We start from the raw sequence: 12,145 nt of genomic DNA, 5'->3' as shown, positions 1-12,145 counted from the left end.
AACAGCAAACAGCCAATAAAGCAGCCCGCCCGCTCGCCTGCCCGCCACAATGGACCTACCTGTGTACACTAGATGGATGTGATGGAATGTACTGTTGTCCCTACATTTCAAGAAGAAGTAAGAATTGCAGTTGCAACAAAGCCTTGCTTGCCTACAAAGAGAGCAGCAATTTGGACTTGTTACTATGTTACCTAGAAGAATAACAAACTGTGCAAGGATGGAGGTTGTAGGAGCAAGGAGAAGTTGTCTGTAAAGTTGGTGGATGCCTATTTTCCATTTTGCAGTCCCTTGTCTCCCTCTTGTGGCCTCCTGGAGGCAACTAGCTGTGCAAAAAAAAGACAGCCTGGCGGCCGGCTGTTGCAGTGTTGCCCTCTCAGGCAACACTGAGTGACTGACTGAGCCTCACCGTCTTATATAAAGTTCAGACGGAACTTTGCACGTGTCATAGTGGAGCCCTCAGGATTCCAGAGCCAGCTTTCTGACATCATAATGGGGCCTCAGAGATAAAAGCCTGGGCCCAGGCAGTGTTGGTCAGTGCTGCTCAGCAGGCAGCACTGGACTGGACTGGATTACAGCTGATACAAGGTGTGAAGGAACAAGGGGTGGCTGTGGGCATGCACTTGCTGCCGCTGCCAGTGTTTATCTGCATGGCAGCAGGGCATTTGGGCGTTGCCAGGAAGGCGTTTTTATGTAGATTCCTCCTCTTTCAGCACTGCATTGTGGTGCAAGCAAAAGAAGCAAATCCTGTCTGGCTTCCTCTCCGGCCTTTATTCACCTCCCGTGTAGCTGTGAGTGTGTGAGCCTGCAGGGCCCCATGGAATTGCCTAGAAGTAGGCTGAATCGCTGCAAGGGCTGAACAGCAGTATCGGGCAGGCTCGGGCAACGCGCGGCCCGTTCGGGTTATCGCTTCTCGGCCTTTTGGCTAAGATCAAGTGTAGTATCTGTTCTTATCAGTTTAATATCTGATACGTCCCCTATCTGGGGACCATATATTAAATGGATTTTTAGAACAGGGAGATGGAAATAGAGCTTGCTCTGTCCACTCCACGCATTGACCTGGTATTGCAGTATTTCCAGGACCGGTGCACCCTTTCCTTATGTGTTGACTAAAAGCAGATTCCAAAAGTGTTTTTTGTCTTTGCTATTGTTTCTGTCTTTCTGAAGGGATCTCCCCTTTTAATCCCATTATTTCAACACCTGTTGGACAATGCATGAGTGATAATGAGCTCATTGATTAAATGCAATTAATGAATAGATTGCCACCTCTTGTTGTGTGTCGTCTGTGTTTCTGTGTTTCCGGCATTTCACATTGGAACACCTCATTCACCTTCCTTGTCTTCTCTCCGCCCTCCCTTTTAGGTAAGTTAAAGAGCTGCACCTGAGCCAGCCACTGATTGATTGATTGATTGATTGATTGATTGATTGATTGATTGATGCAGCACAACAGTCAAATAGTGGAGTGGAGTAGGGGAACAGCAAACAGCCAATAAAGCAGCCCGCCCGCTCGCCTGCCCGCCACAATGGACCTACCTGTGTACACTAGATGGATGTGATGGAATGTACTGTCGTCCCTACATTTCAAGAAGAAGTAAGAATTGCAGTTGCAACAAAGCCTTGCTTGCCTACAAAGAGAGCAGCAATTTGGATTTGTTACTATGTTACCTAGAAGAATAACAAACTGTGCAAGGATGGAGGTTGTAGGAGCAAGGAGAAGTTGTCTGTAAAGTTGGTGGATGCCTATTTTCCATTTTGCAGTCCCTTGTCTCCCTCTTGTGGCCTCCTGGAGGCAACTAGCTGTGCAAAAAAAAGACAGCCTGGCGGCCGGCTGTTGCAGTGTTGCCCTCTCAGGCAACACTGAGTGACTGACTGAGCCTCACCGTCTTATATAAAGTTCAGACGGAACTTTGCACGTGTCATAGTGGAGCCCTCAGGATTCCAGAGCCAGCTTTCTGACATCATAATGGGGCCTCAGAGATAAAAGCCTGGGCCCAGGCAGTGTTGGTCAGTGCTGCTCAGCAGGCAGCACTGGACTGGACTGGATTACAGCTGATACAAGGTGTGAAGGAACAAGGGGTGGCTGTGGGCATGCACTTGCTGCCGCTGCCAGTGTTTATCTGCATGGCAGCAGGGCATTTGGGCGTTGCCAGGAAGGCGTTTTTATGTAGATTCCTCCTCTTTCAGCACTGCATTGTGGTGCAAGCAAAAGAAGCAAATCCTGTCTGGCTTCCTCTCCGGCCTTTATTCACCTCCCGTGTAGCTGTGAGTGTGTGAGCCTGCAGGGCCCCATGGAATTGCCTAGAAGTAGGCTGAATCGCTGCAAGGGCTGAACAGCAGTATCGGGCAGGCTCGGGCAACGCGCGGCCCGTTCGGGTTATCGCTTCTCGGCCTTTTGGCTAAGATCAAGTGTAGTATCTGTTCTTATCAGTTTAATATCTGATACGTCCCCTATCTGGGGACCATATATTAAATGGATTTTTAGAACAGGGAGATGGAAATAGAGCTTGCTCTGTCCACTCCACGCATTGACCTGGTATTGCAGTATTTCCAGGACCGGTGCACCCTTTCCTTATGTGTTGACTAAAAGCAGATTCCAAAAGTGTTTTTTGTCTTTGCTATTGTTTCTGTCTTTCTGAAGGGATCTCCCCTTTTAATCCCATTATTTCAACACCTGTTGGACAATGCATGAGTGATAATGAGCTCATTGATTAAATGCAATTAATGAATAGATTGCCACCTCTTGTTGTGTGTCGTCTGTGTTTCTGTGTTTCCGGCATTTCACATTGGAACACCTCATTCACCTTCCTTGTCTTCTCTCCGCCCTCCCTTTTAGGTAAGTTAAAGAGCTGCACCTGAGCCAGCCACTGATTGATTGATTGATTGATTGATTGATTGATTGATTGATGCAGCACAACAGTCAAATAGTGGAGTGGAGTAGGGGAACAGCAAACAGCCAATAAAGCAGCCCGCCCGCTCGCCTGCCCGCCACAATGGACCTACCTGTGTACACTAGATGGATGTGATGGAATGTACTGTCGTCCCTACATTTCAAGAAGAAGTAAGATTGCAGTTGCAACAAAGCCTTGCTTGCCTACAAAGAGAGCAGCAATTTGGATTTGTTACTATGTTACCTAGAAGAATAACAAACTGTGCAAGGATGGAGGTTGTAGGAGCAAGGAGAAGTTGTCTGTAAAGTTGGTGGATGCCTATTTTCCATTTTGCAGTCCCTTGTCTCCCTCTTGTGGCCTCCTGGAGGCAACTAGCTGTGCAAAAAAAAGACAGCCTGGCGGCCGGCTGTTGCAGTGTTGCCCTCTCAGGCAACACTGAGTGACTGACTGAGCCTCACCGTCTTATATAAAGTTCAGACGGAACTTTGCACGTGTCATAGTGGAGCCCTCAGGATTCCAGAGCCAGCTTTCTGACATCATAATGGGGCCTCAGAGATAAAAGCCTGGGCCCAGGCAGTGTTGGTCAGTGCTGCTCAGCAGGCAGCACTGGACTGGACTGGATTACAGCTGATACAAGGTGTGAAGGAACAAGGGGTGGCTGTGGGCATGCACTTGCTGCCGCTGCCAGTGTTTATCTGCATGGCAGCAGGGCATTTGGGCGTTGCCAGGAAGGCGTTTTTATGTAGATTCCTCCTCTTTCAGCACTGCATTGTGGTGCAAGCAAAAGAAGCAAATCCTGTCTGGCTTCCTCTCCGGCCTTTATTCACCTCCCGTGTAGCTGTGAGTGTGTGAGCCTGCAGGGCCCCATGGAATTGCCTAGAAGTAGGCTGAATCGCTGCAAGGGCTGAACAGCAGTATCGGGCAGGCTCGGGCAACGCGCGGCCCGTTCGGGTTATCGCTTCTCGGCCTTTTGGCTAAGATCAAGTGTAGTATCTGTTCTTATCAGTTTAATATCTGATACGTCCCCTATCTGGGGACCATATATTAAATGGATTTTTAGAACAGGGAGATGGAAATAGAGCTTGCTCTGTCCACTCCACGCATTGACCTGGTATTGCAGTATTTCCAGGACCGGTGCACCCTTTCCTTATGTGTTGACTAAAAGCAGATTCCAAAAGTGTTTTTTGTCTTTGCTATTGTTTCTGTCTTTCTGAAGGGATCTCCCCTTTTAATCCCATTATTTCAACACCTGTTGGACAATGCATGAGTGATAATGAGCTCATTGATTAAATGCAATTAATGAATAGATTGCCACCTCTTGTTGTGTGTCGTCTGTGTTTCTGTGTTTCCGGCATTTCACATTGGAACACCTCATTCACCTTCCTTGTCTTCTCTCCGCCCTCCCTTTTAGGTAAGTTAAAGAGCTGCACCTGAGCCAGCCACTGATTGATTGATTGATTGATTGATTGATTGATTGATTGATGCAGCACAACAGTCAAATAGTGGAGTGGAGTAGGGGAACAGCAAACAGCCAATAAAGCAGCCCGCCCGCTCGCCTGCCCGCCACAATGGACCTACCTGTGTACACTAGATGGATGTGATGGAATGTACTGTCGTCCCTACATTTCAAGAAGAAGTAAGAATTGCAGTTGCAACAAAGCCTTGCTTGCCTACAAAGAGAGCAGCAATTTGGATTTGTTACTATGTTACCTAGAAGAATAACAAACTGTGCAAGGATGGAGGTTGTAGGAGCAAGGAGAAGTTGTCTGTAAAGTTGGTGGATGCCTATTTTCCATTTTGCAGTCCCTTGTCTCCCTCTTGTGGCCTCCTGGAGGCAACTAGCTGTGCAAAAAAAAGACAGCCTGGCGGCCGGCTGTTGCAGTGTTGCCCTCTCAGGCAACACTGAGTGACTGACTGAGCCTCACCGTCTTATATAAAGTTCAGACGGAACTTTGCACGTGTCATAGTGGAGCCCTCAGGATTCCAGAGCCAGCTTTCTGACATCATAATGGGGCCTCAGAGATAAAAGCCTGGGCCCAGGCAGTGTTGGTCAGTGCTGCTCAGCAGGCAGCACTGGACTGGACTGGATTACAGCTGATACAAGGTGTGAAGGAACAAGGGGTGGCTGTGGGCATGCACTTGCTGCCGCTGCCAGTGTTTATCTGCATGGCAGCAGGGCATTTGGGCGTTGCCAGGAAGGCGTTTTTATGTAGATTCCTCCTCTTTCAGCACTGCATTGTGGTGCAAGCAAAAGAAGCAAATCCTGTCTGGCTTCCTCTCCGGCCTTTATTCACCTCCCGTGTAGCTGTGAGTGTGTGAGCCTGCAGGGCCCCATGGAATTGCCTAGAAGTAGGCTGAATCGCTGCAAGGGCTGAACAGCAGTATCGGGCAGGCTCGGGCAACGCGCGGCCCGTTCGGGTTATCGCTTCTCGGCCTTTTGGCTAAGATCAAGTGTAGTATCTGTTCTTATCAGTTTAATATCTGATACGTCCCCTATCTGGGGACCATATATTAAATGGATTTTTAGAACAGGGAGATGGAAATAGAGCTTGCTCTGTCCACTCCACGCATTGACCTGGTATTGCAGTATTTCCAGGACCGGTGCACCCTTTCCTTATGTGTTGACTAAAAGCAGATTCCAAAAGTGTTTTTTGTCTTTGCTATTGTTTCTGTCTTTCTGAAGGGATCTCCCCTTTTAATCCCATTATTTCAACACCTGTTGGACAATGCATGAGTGATAATGAGCTCATTGATTAAATGCAATTAATGAATAGATTGCCACCTCTTGTTGTGTGTCGTCTGTGTTTCTGTGTTTCCGGCATTTCACATTGGAACACCTCATTCACCTTCCTTGTCTTCTCTCCGCCCTCCCTTTTAGGTAAGTTAAAGAGCTGCACCTGAGCCAGCCACTGATTGATTGATTGATTGATTGATTGATTGATTGATTGATTGATTGATTGATTGATGCAGCACAACAGTCAAATAGTGGAGTGGAGTAGGGGAACAGCAAACAGCCAATAAAGCAGCCCGCCCGCTCGCCTGCCCGCCACAATGGACCTACCTGTGTACACTAGATGGATGTGATGGAATGTACTGTCGTCCCTACATTTCAAGAAGAAGTAAGAATTGCAGTTGCAACAAAGCCTTGCTTGCCTACAAAGAGAGCAGCAATTTGGATTTGTTACTATGTTACCTAGAAGAATAACAAACTGTGCAAGGATGGAGGTTATAGGAGCAAGGAGAAGTTGTCTGTAAAGTTGGTGGATGCCTATTTTCCATTTTGCAGTCCCTTGTCTCCCTCTTGTGGCCTCCTGGAGGCAACTAGCTGTGCAAAAAAAAGACAGCCTGGCGGCCGGCTGTTGCAGTGTTGCCCTCTCAGGCAACACTGAGTGACTGACTGAGCCTCACCGTCTTATATAAAGTTCAGACGGAACTTTGCACGTGTCATAGTGGAGCCCTCAGGATTCCAGAGCCAGCTTTCTGACATCATAATGGGGCCTCAGAGATAAAAGCCTGGGCCCAGGCAGTGTTGGTCAGTGCTGCTCAGCAGGCAGCACTGGACTGGACTGGATTACAGCTGATACAAGGTGTGAAGGAACAAGGGGTGGCTGTGGGCATGCACTTGCTGCCGCTGCCAGTGTTTATCTGCATGGCAGCAGGGCATTTGGGCGTTGCCAGGAAGGCGTTTTTATGTAGATTCCTCCTCTTTCAGCACTGCATTGTGGTGCAAGCAAAAGAAGCAAATCCTGTCTGGCTTCCTCTCCGGCCTTTATTCACCTCCCGTGTAGCTGTGAGTGTGTGAGCCTGCAGGGCCCCATGGAATTGCCTAGAAGTAGGCTGAATCGCTGCAAGGGCTGAACAGCAGTATCGGGCAGGCTCGGGCAACGCGCGGCCCGTTCGGGTTATCGCTTCTCGGCCTTTTGGCTAAGATCAAGTGTAGTATCTGTTCTTATCAGTTTAATATCTGATACGTCCCCTATCTGGGGACCATATATTAAATGGATTTTTAGAACAGGGAGATGGAAATAGAGCTTGCTCTGTCCACTCCACGCATTGACCTGGTATTGCAGTATTTCCAGGACCGGTGCACCCTTTCCTTATGTGTTGACTAAAAGCAGATTCCAAAAGTGTTTTTTGTCTTTGCTATTGTTTCTGTCTTTCTGAAGGGATCTCCCCTTTTAATCCCATTATTTCAACACCTGTTGGACAATGCATGAGTGATAATGAGCTCATTGATTAAATGCAATTAATGAATAGATTGCCACCTCTTGTTGTGTGTCGTCTGTGTTTCTGTGTTTCCGGCATTTCACATTGGAACACCTCATTCACCTTCCTTGTCTTCTCTCCGCCCTCCCTTTTAGGTAAGTTAAAGAGCTGCACCTGAGCCAGCCACTGATTGATTGATTGATTGATTGATTGATTGATTGATTGATTGATTGATGCAGCACAACAGTCAAATAGTGGAGTGGAGTAGGGGAACAGCAAACAGCCAATAAAGCAGCCCGCCCGCTCGCCTGCCCGCCACAATGGACCTACCTGTGTACACTAGATGGATGTGATGGAATGTACTGTCGTCCCTACATTTCAAGAAGAAGTAAGAATTGCAGTTGCAACAAAGCCTTGCTTGCCTACAAAGAGAGCAGCAATTTGGATTTGTTACTATGTTACCTAGAAGAATAACAAACTGTGCAAGGATGGAGGTTATAGGAGCAAGGAGAAGTTGTCTGTAAAGTTGGTGGATGCCTATTTTCCATTTTGCAGTCCCTTGTCTCCCTCTTGTGGCCTCCTGGAGGCAACTAGCTGTGCAAAAAAAAGACAGCCTGGCGGCCGGCTGTTGCAGTGTTGCCCTCTCAGGCAACACTGAGTGACTGACTGAGCCTCACCGTCTTATATAAAGTTCAGACGGAACTTTGCACGTGTCATAGTGGAGCCCTCAGGATTCCAGAGCCAGCTTTCTGACATCATAATGGGGCCTCAGAGATAAAAGCCTGGGCCCAGGCAGTGTTGGTCAGTGCTGCTCAGCAGGCAGCACTGGACTGGACTGGATTACAGCTGATACAAGGTGTGAAGGAACAAGGGGTGGCTGTGGGCATGCACTTGCTGCCGCTGCCAGTGTTTATCTGCATGGCAGCAGGGCATTTGGGCGTTGCCAGGAAGGCGTTTTTATGTAGATTCCTCCTCTTTCAGCACTGCATTGTGGTGCAAGCAAAAGAAGCAAATCCTGTCTGGCTTCCTCTCCGGCCTTTATTCACCTCCCGTGTAGCTGTGAGTGTGTGAGCCTGCAGGGCCCCATGGAATTGCCTAGAAGTAGGCTGAATCGCTGCAAGGGCTGAACAGCAGTATCGGGCAGGCTCGGGCAACGCGCGGCCCGTTCGGGTTATCGCTTCTCGGCCTTTTGGCTAAGATCAAGTGTAGTATCTGTTCTTATCAGTTTAATATCTGATACGTCCCCTATCTGGGGACCATATATTAAATGGATTTTTAGAACAGGGAGATGGAAATAGAGCTTGCTCTGTCCACTCCACGCATTGACCTGGTATTGCAGTATTTCCAGGACCGGTGCACCCTTTCCTTATGTGTTGACTAAAAGCAGATTCCAAAAGTGTTTTTTGTCTTTGCTATTGTTTCTGTCTTTCTGAAGGGATCTCCCCTTTTAATCCCATTATTTCAACACCTGTTGGACAATGCATGAGTGATAATGAGCTCATTGATTAAATGCAATTAATGAATAGATTGCCACCTCTTGTTGTGTGTCGTCTGTGTTTCTGTGTTTCCGGCATTTCACATTGGAACACCTCATTCACCTTCCTTGTCTTCTCTCCGCCCTCCCTTTTAGGTAAGTTAAAGAGCTGCACCTGAGCCAGCCACTGATTGATTGATTGATTGATTGATTGATTGATTGATTGATTGATTGATTGATTGATGCAGCACAACAGTCAAATAGTGGAGTGGAGTAGGGGAACAGCAAACAGCCAATAAAGCAGCCCGCCCGCTCGCCTGCCCGCCACAATGGACCTACCTGTGTACACTAGATGGATGTGATGGAATGTACTGTCGTCCCTACATTTCAAGAAGAAGTAAGAATTGCAGTTGCAACAAAGCCTTGCTTGCCTACAAAGAGAGCAGCAATTTGGATTTGTTACTATGTTACCTAGAAGAATAACAAACTGTGCAAGGATGGAGGTTGTAGGAGCAAGGAGAAGTTGTCTGTAAAGTTGGTGGATGCCTATTTTCCATTTTGCAGTCCCTTGTCTCCCTCTTGTGGCCTCCTGGAGGCAACTAGCTGTGCAAAAAAAAGACAGCCTGGCGGCCGGCTGTTGCAGTGTTGCCCTCTCAGGCAACACTGAGTGACTGACTGAGCCTCACCGTCTTATATAAAGTTCAGACGGAACTTTGCACGTGTCATAGTGGAGCCCTCAGGATTCCAGAGCCAGCTTTCTGACATCATAATGGGGCCTCAGAGATAAAAGCCTGGGCCCAGGCAGTGTTGGTCAGTGCTGCTCAGCAGGCAGCACTGGACTGGACTGGATTACAGCTGATACAAGGTGTGAAGGAACAAGGGGTGGCTGTGGGCATGCACTTGCTGCCGCTGCCAGTGTTTATCTGCATGGCAGCAGGGCATTTGGGCGTTGCCAGGAAGGCGTTTTTATGTAGATTCCTCCTCTTTCAGCACTGCATTGTGGTGCAAGCAAAAGAAGCAAATCCTGTCTGGCTTCCTCTCTGGCCTTTATTCACCTCCCGTGTAGCTGTGAGTGTGTGAGCCTGCAGGGCCCCATGGAATTGCCTAGAAGTAGGCTGAATCGCTGCAAGGGCTGAACAGCAGTATCGGGCAGGCTCGGGCAACGCGCGGCCCGTTCGGGTTATCGCTTCTCGGCCTTTTGGCTAAGATCAAGTGTAGTATCTGTTCTTATCAGTTTAATATCTGATACGTCCCCTATCTGGGGACCATATATTAAATGGATTTTTAGAACAGGGAGATGGAAATAGAGCTTGCTCTGTCCACTCCACGCATTGACCTGGTATTGCAGTATTTCCAGGACCGGTGCACCCTTTCCTTATGTGTTGACTAAAAGCAGATTCCAAAAGTGTTTTTTGTCTTTGCTATTGTTTCTGTCTTTCTGAAGGGATCTCCCCTTTTAATCCCATTATTTCAACACCTGTTGGACAATGCATGAGTGATAATGAGCTCATTGATTAAATGCAATTAATGAATAGATTGCCACCTCTTGTTGTGTGTCGTCTGTGTTTCTGTGTTTCCGGCATTTCACATTGGAACACCTCATTCACCTTCCTTGTCTTCTCTCCGCCCTCCCTTTAAGGTAAGTTAAAGAGCTGCACCTGAGCCAGCCACTGATTGATTGATTGATTGATTGATTGATTGATTGATTGATTGATTGATGCAGCACAACAGTCAAATAGTGGAGTGGAGTAGGGGAACAGCAAACAGCCAATAAAGCAGCCCGCCCGCTCGCCTGCCCGCCACAATGGACCTACCTGTGTACACTAGATGGATGTGATGGAATGTACTGTCGTCCCTACATTTCAAGAAGAAGTAAGAATTGCAGTTGCAACAAAGCCTTGCTTGCCTACAAAGAGAGCAGCAATTTGGATTTGTTACTATGTTACCTAGAAGAATAACAAACTGTGCAAGGATGGAGGTTGTAGGAGCAAGGAGAAGTTGTCTGTAAAGTTGGTGGATGCCTATTTTCCATTTTGCAGTCCCTTGTCTCCCTCTTGTGGCCTCCTGGAGGCAACTAGCTGTGCAAAAAAAAGACAGCCTGGCGGCCGGCTGTTGCAGTGTTGCCCTCTCAGGCAACACTGAGTGACTGACTGAGCCTCACCGTCTTATATAAAGTTCAGACGGAACTTTGCACGTGTCATAGTGGAGCCCTCAGGATTCCAGAGCCAGCTTTCTGACATCATAATGGGGCCTCAGAGATAAAAGCCTGGGCCCAGGCAGTGTTGGTCAGTGCTGCTCAGCAGGCAGCACTGGACTGGACTGGATTACAGCTGATACAAGGTGTGAAGGAACAAGGGGTGGCTGTGGGCATGCACTTGCTGCCGCTGCCAGTGTTTATCTGCATGGCAGCAGGGCATTTGGGCGTTGCCAGGAAGGCGTTTTTATGTAGATTCCTCCTCTTTCAGCACTGCATTGTGGTGCAAGCAAAAGAAGCAAATCCTGTCTGGCTTCCTCTCCGGCCTTTATTCACCTCCCGTGTAGCTGTGAGTGTGTGAGCCTGCAGGGCCCCATGGAATTGCCTAGAAGTAGGCTGAATCGCTGCAAGGGCTGAACAGCAGTATCGGGCAGGCTCGGGCAACGCGCGGCCCGTTCGGGTTATCGCTTCTCGGCCTTTTGGCTAAGATCAAGTGTAGTATCTGTTCTTATCAGTTTAATATCTGATACGTCCCCTATCTGGGGACCATATATTAAATGGATTTTTAGAACAGGGAGATGGAAATAGAGCTTGCTCTGTCCACTCCACGCATTGACCTGGTATTGCAGTATTTCCAGGACCGGTGCACCCTTTCCTTATGTGTTGACTAAAAGCAGATTCCAAAAGTGTTTTTTGTCTTTGCTATTGTTTCTGTCTTTCTGAAGGGATCTCCCCTTTTAATCCCATTATTTCAACACCTGTTGGACAATGCATGAGTGATAATGAGCTCATTGATTAAATGCAATTAATGAATAGATTGCCACCTCTTGTTGTGTGTCGTCTGTGTTTCTGTGTTTCCGGCATTTCACATTGGAACACCTCATTCACCTTCCTTGTCTTCTCTCCGCCCTCCCTTTTAGGTAAGTTAAAGAGCTGCACCTGAGCCAGCCACTGATTGATTGATTGATTGATTGATTGATTGATTGATTGATTGATTGATGCAGCACAACAGTCAAATAGTGGAGTGGAGTAGGGGAACAGCAAACAGCCAATAAAGCAGCCCGCCCGCTCGCCTGCCCGCCACAATGGACCTACCTGTGTACACTAGATGGATGTGATGGAATGTACTGTCGTCCCTACATTTCAAGAAGAAGTAAGAATTGCAGTTGCAACAAAGCCTTGCTTGCCTACAAAGAGAGCAGCAATTTGGATTTGTTACTATGTTACCTAGAAGAATAACAAACTGTGCAAGGATGGAGGTTGTAGGAGCAAGGAGAAGTTGTCTGTAAAGTTGGTGGATGCCTATTTTCCATTTTGCAGTCCCTTGTCTCCCTCTTGTGGCCTCCTGGAGGCAACTAGCTGTGCAAAAAAAAGACAGCCTGGCGG

At 47.8% G+C, this 12,145-nt stretch overlaps 8 non-coding genes across 8 annotated transcripts; all 8 read left to right on the top strand.

Annotated features, from left to right (window-relative positions):
• The first annotated feature begins 902 nt into the window (after positions 1-902).
• Positions 903-1,093, top strand: LOC142691034 (U2 spliceosomal RNA). Its single transcript, XR_012859690.1, has one exon. It is a non-coding gene; the product is annotated as a U2 spliceosomal RNA (small nuclear RNA).
• A 1,280-nt stretch (positions 1,094-2,373) lies between these two features.
• LOC142691033 (U2 spliceosomal RNA) lies at positions 2,374-2,564 on the top strand. Its single transcript, XR_012859689.1, has one exon. It is a non-coding gene; the product is annotated as a U2 spliceosomal RNA (small nuclear RNA).
• A 1,275-nt stretch (positions 2,565-3,839) lies between these two features.
• Positions 3,840-4,030, top strand: LOC142691025 (U2 spliceosomal RNA). The gene has a single exon (XR_012859687.1). It is a non-coding gene; the product is annotated as a U2 spliceosomal RNA (small nuclear RNA).
• Positions 4,031-5,306: 1,276 nt separating this feature from the next.
• LOC142691013 (U2 spliceosomal RNA) lies at positions 5,307-5,497 on the top strand. The gene has a single exon (XR_012859679.1). It is a non-coding gene; the product is annotated as a U2 spliceosomal RNA (small nuclear RNA).
• A 1,292-nt stretch (positions 5,498-6,789) lies between these two features.
• Positions 6,790-6,980, top strand: LOC142691001 (U2 spliceosomal RNA). Its single transcript, XR_012859668.1, has one exon. It is a non-coding gene; the product is annotated as a U2 spliceosomal RNA (small nuclear RNA).
• Positions 6,981-8,264: 1,284 nt separating this feature from the next.
• LOC142690989 (U2 spliceosomal RNA) lies at positions 8,265-8,455 on the top strand. Its single transcript, XR_012859657.1, has one exon. It is a non-coding gene; the product is annotated as a U2 spliceosomal RNA (small nuclear RNA).
• Positions 8,456-9,747: 1,292 nt separating this feature from the next.
• Positions 9,748-9,938, top strand: LOC142690977 (U2 spliceosomal RNA). The gene has a single exon (XR_012859646.1). It is a non-coding gene; the product is annotated as a U2 spliceosomal RNA (small nuclear RNA).
• Positions 9,939-11,222: 1,284 nt separating this feature from the next.
• On the top strand, positions 11,223-11,413 carry LOC142690965 (U2 spliceosomal RNA). Its single transcript, XR_012859635.1, has one exon. It is a non-coding gene; the product is annotated as a U2 spliceosomal RNA (small nuclear RNA).
• Positions 11,414-12,145: the final 732 nt, after the last annotated feature.

Source organism: Rhinoderma darwinii (assembly GCF_050947455.1).
Source record: "Rhinoderma darwinii isolate aRhiDar2 chromosome 5 unlocalized genomic scaffold, aRhiDar2.hap1 SUPER_5_unloc_35, whole genome shotgun sequence".
Classification (NCBI taxonomy): Eukaryota; Metazoa; Chordata; class Amphibia; order Anura; family Rhinodermatidae; genus Rhinoderma; species Rhinoderma darwinii.
The sequence above is the reverse complement of the archived record's forward strand: the minus strand, read 5'-3'. Positions and strand labels throughout refer to the sequence as shown.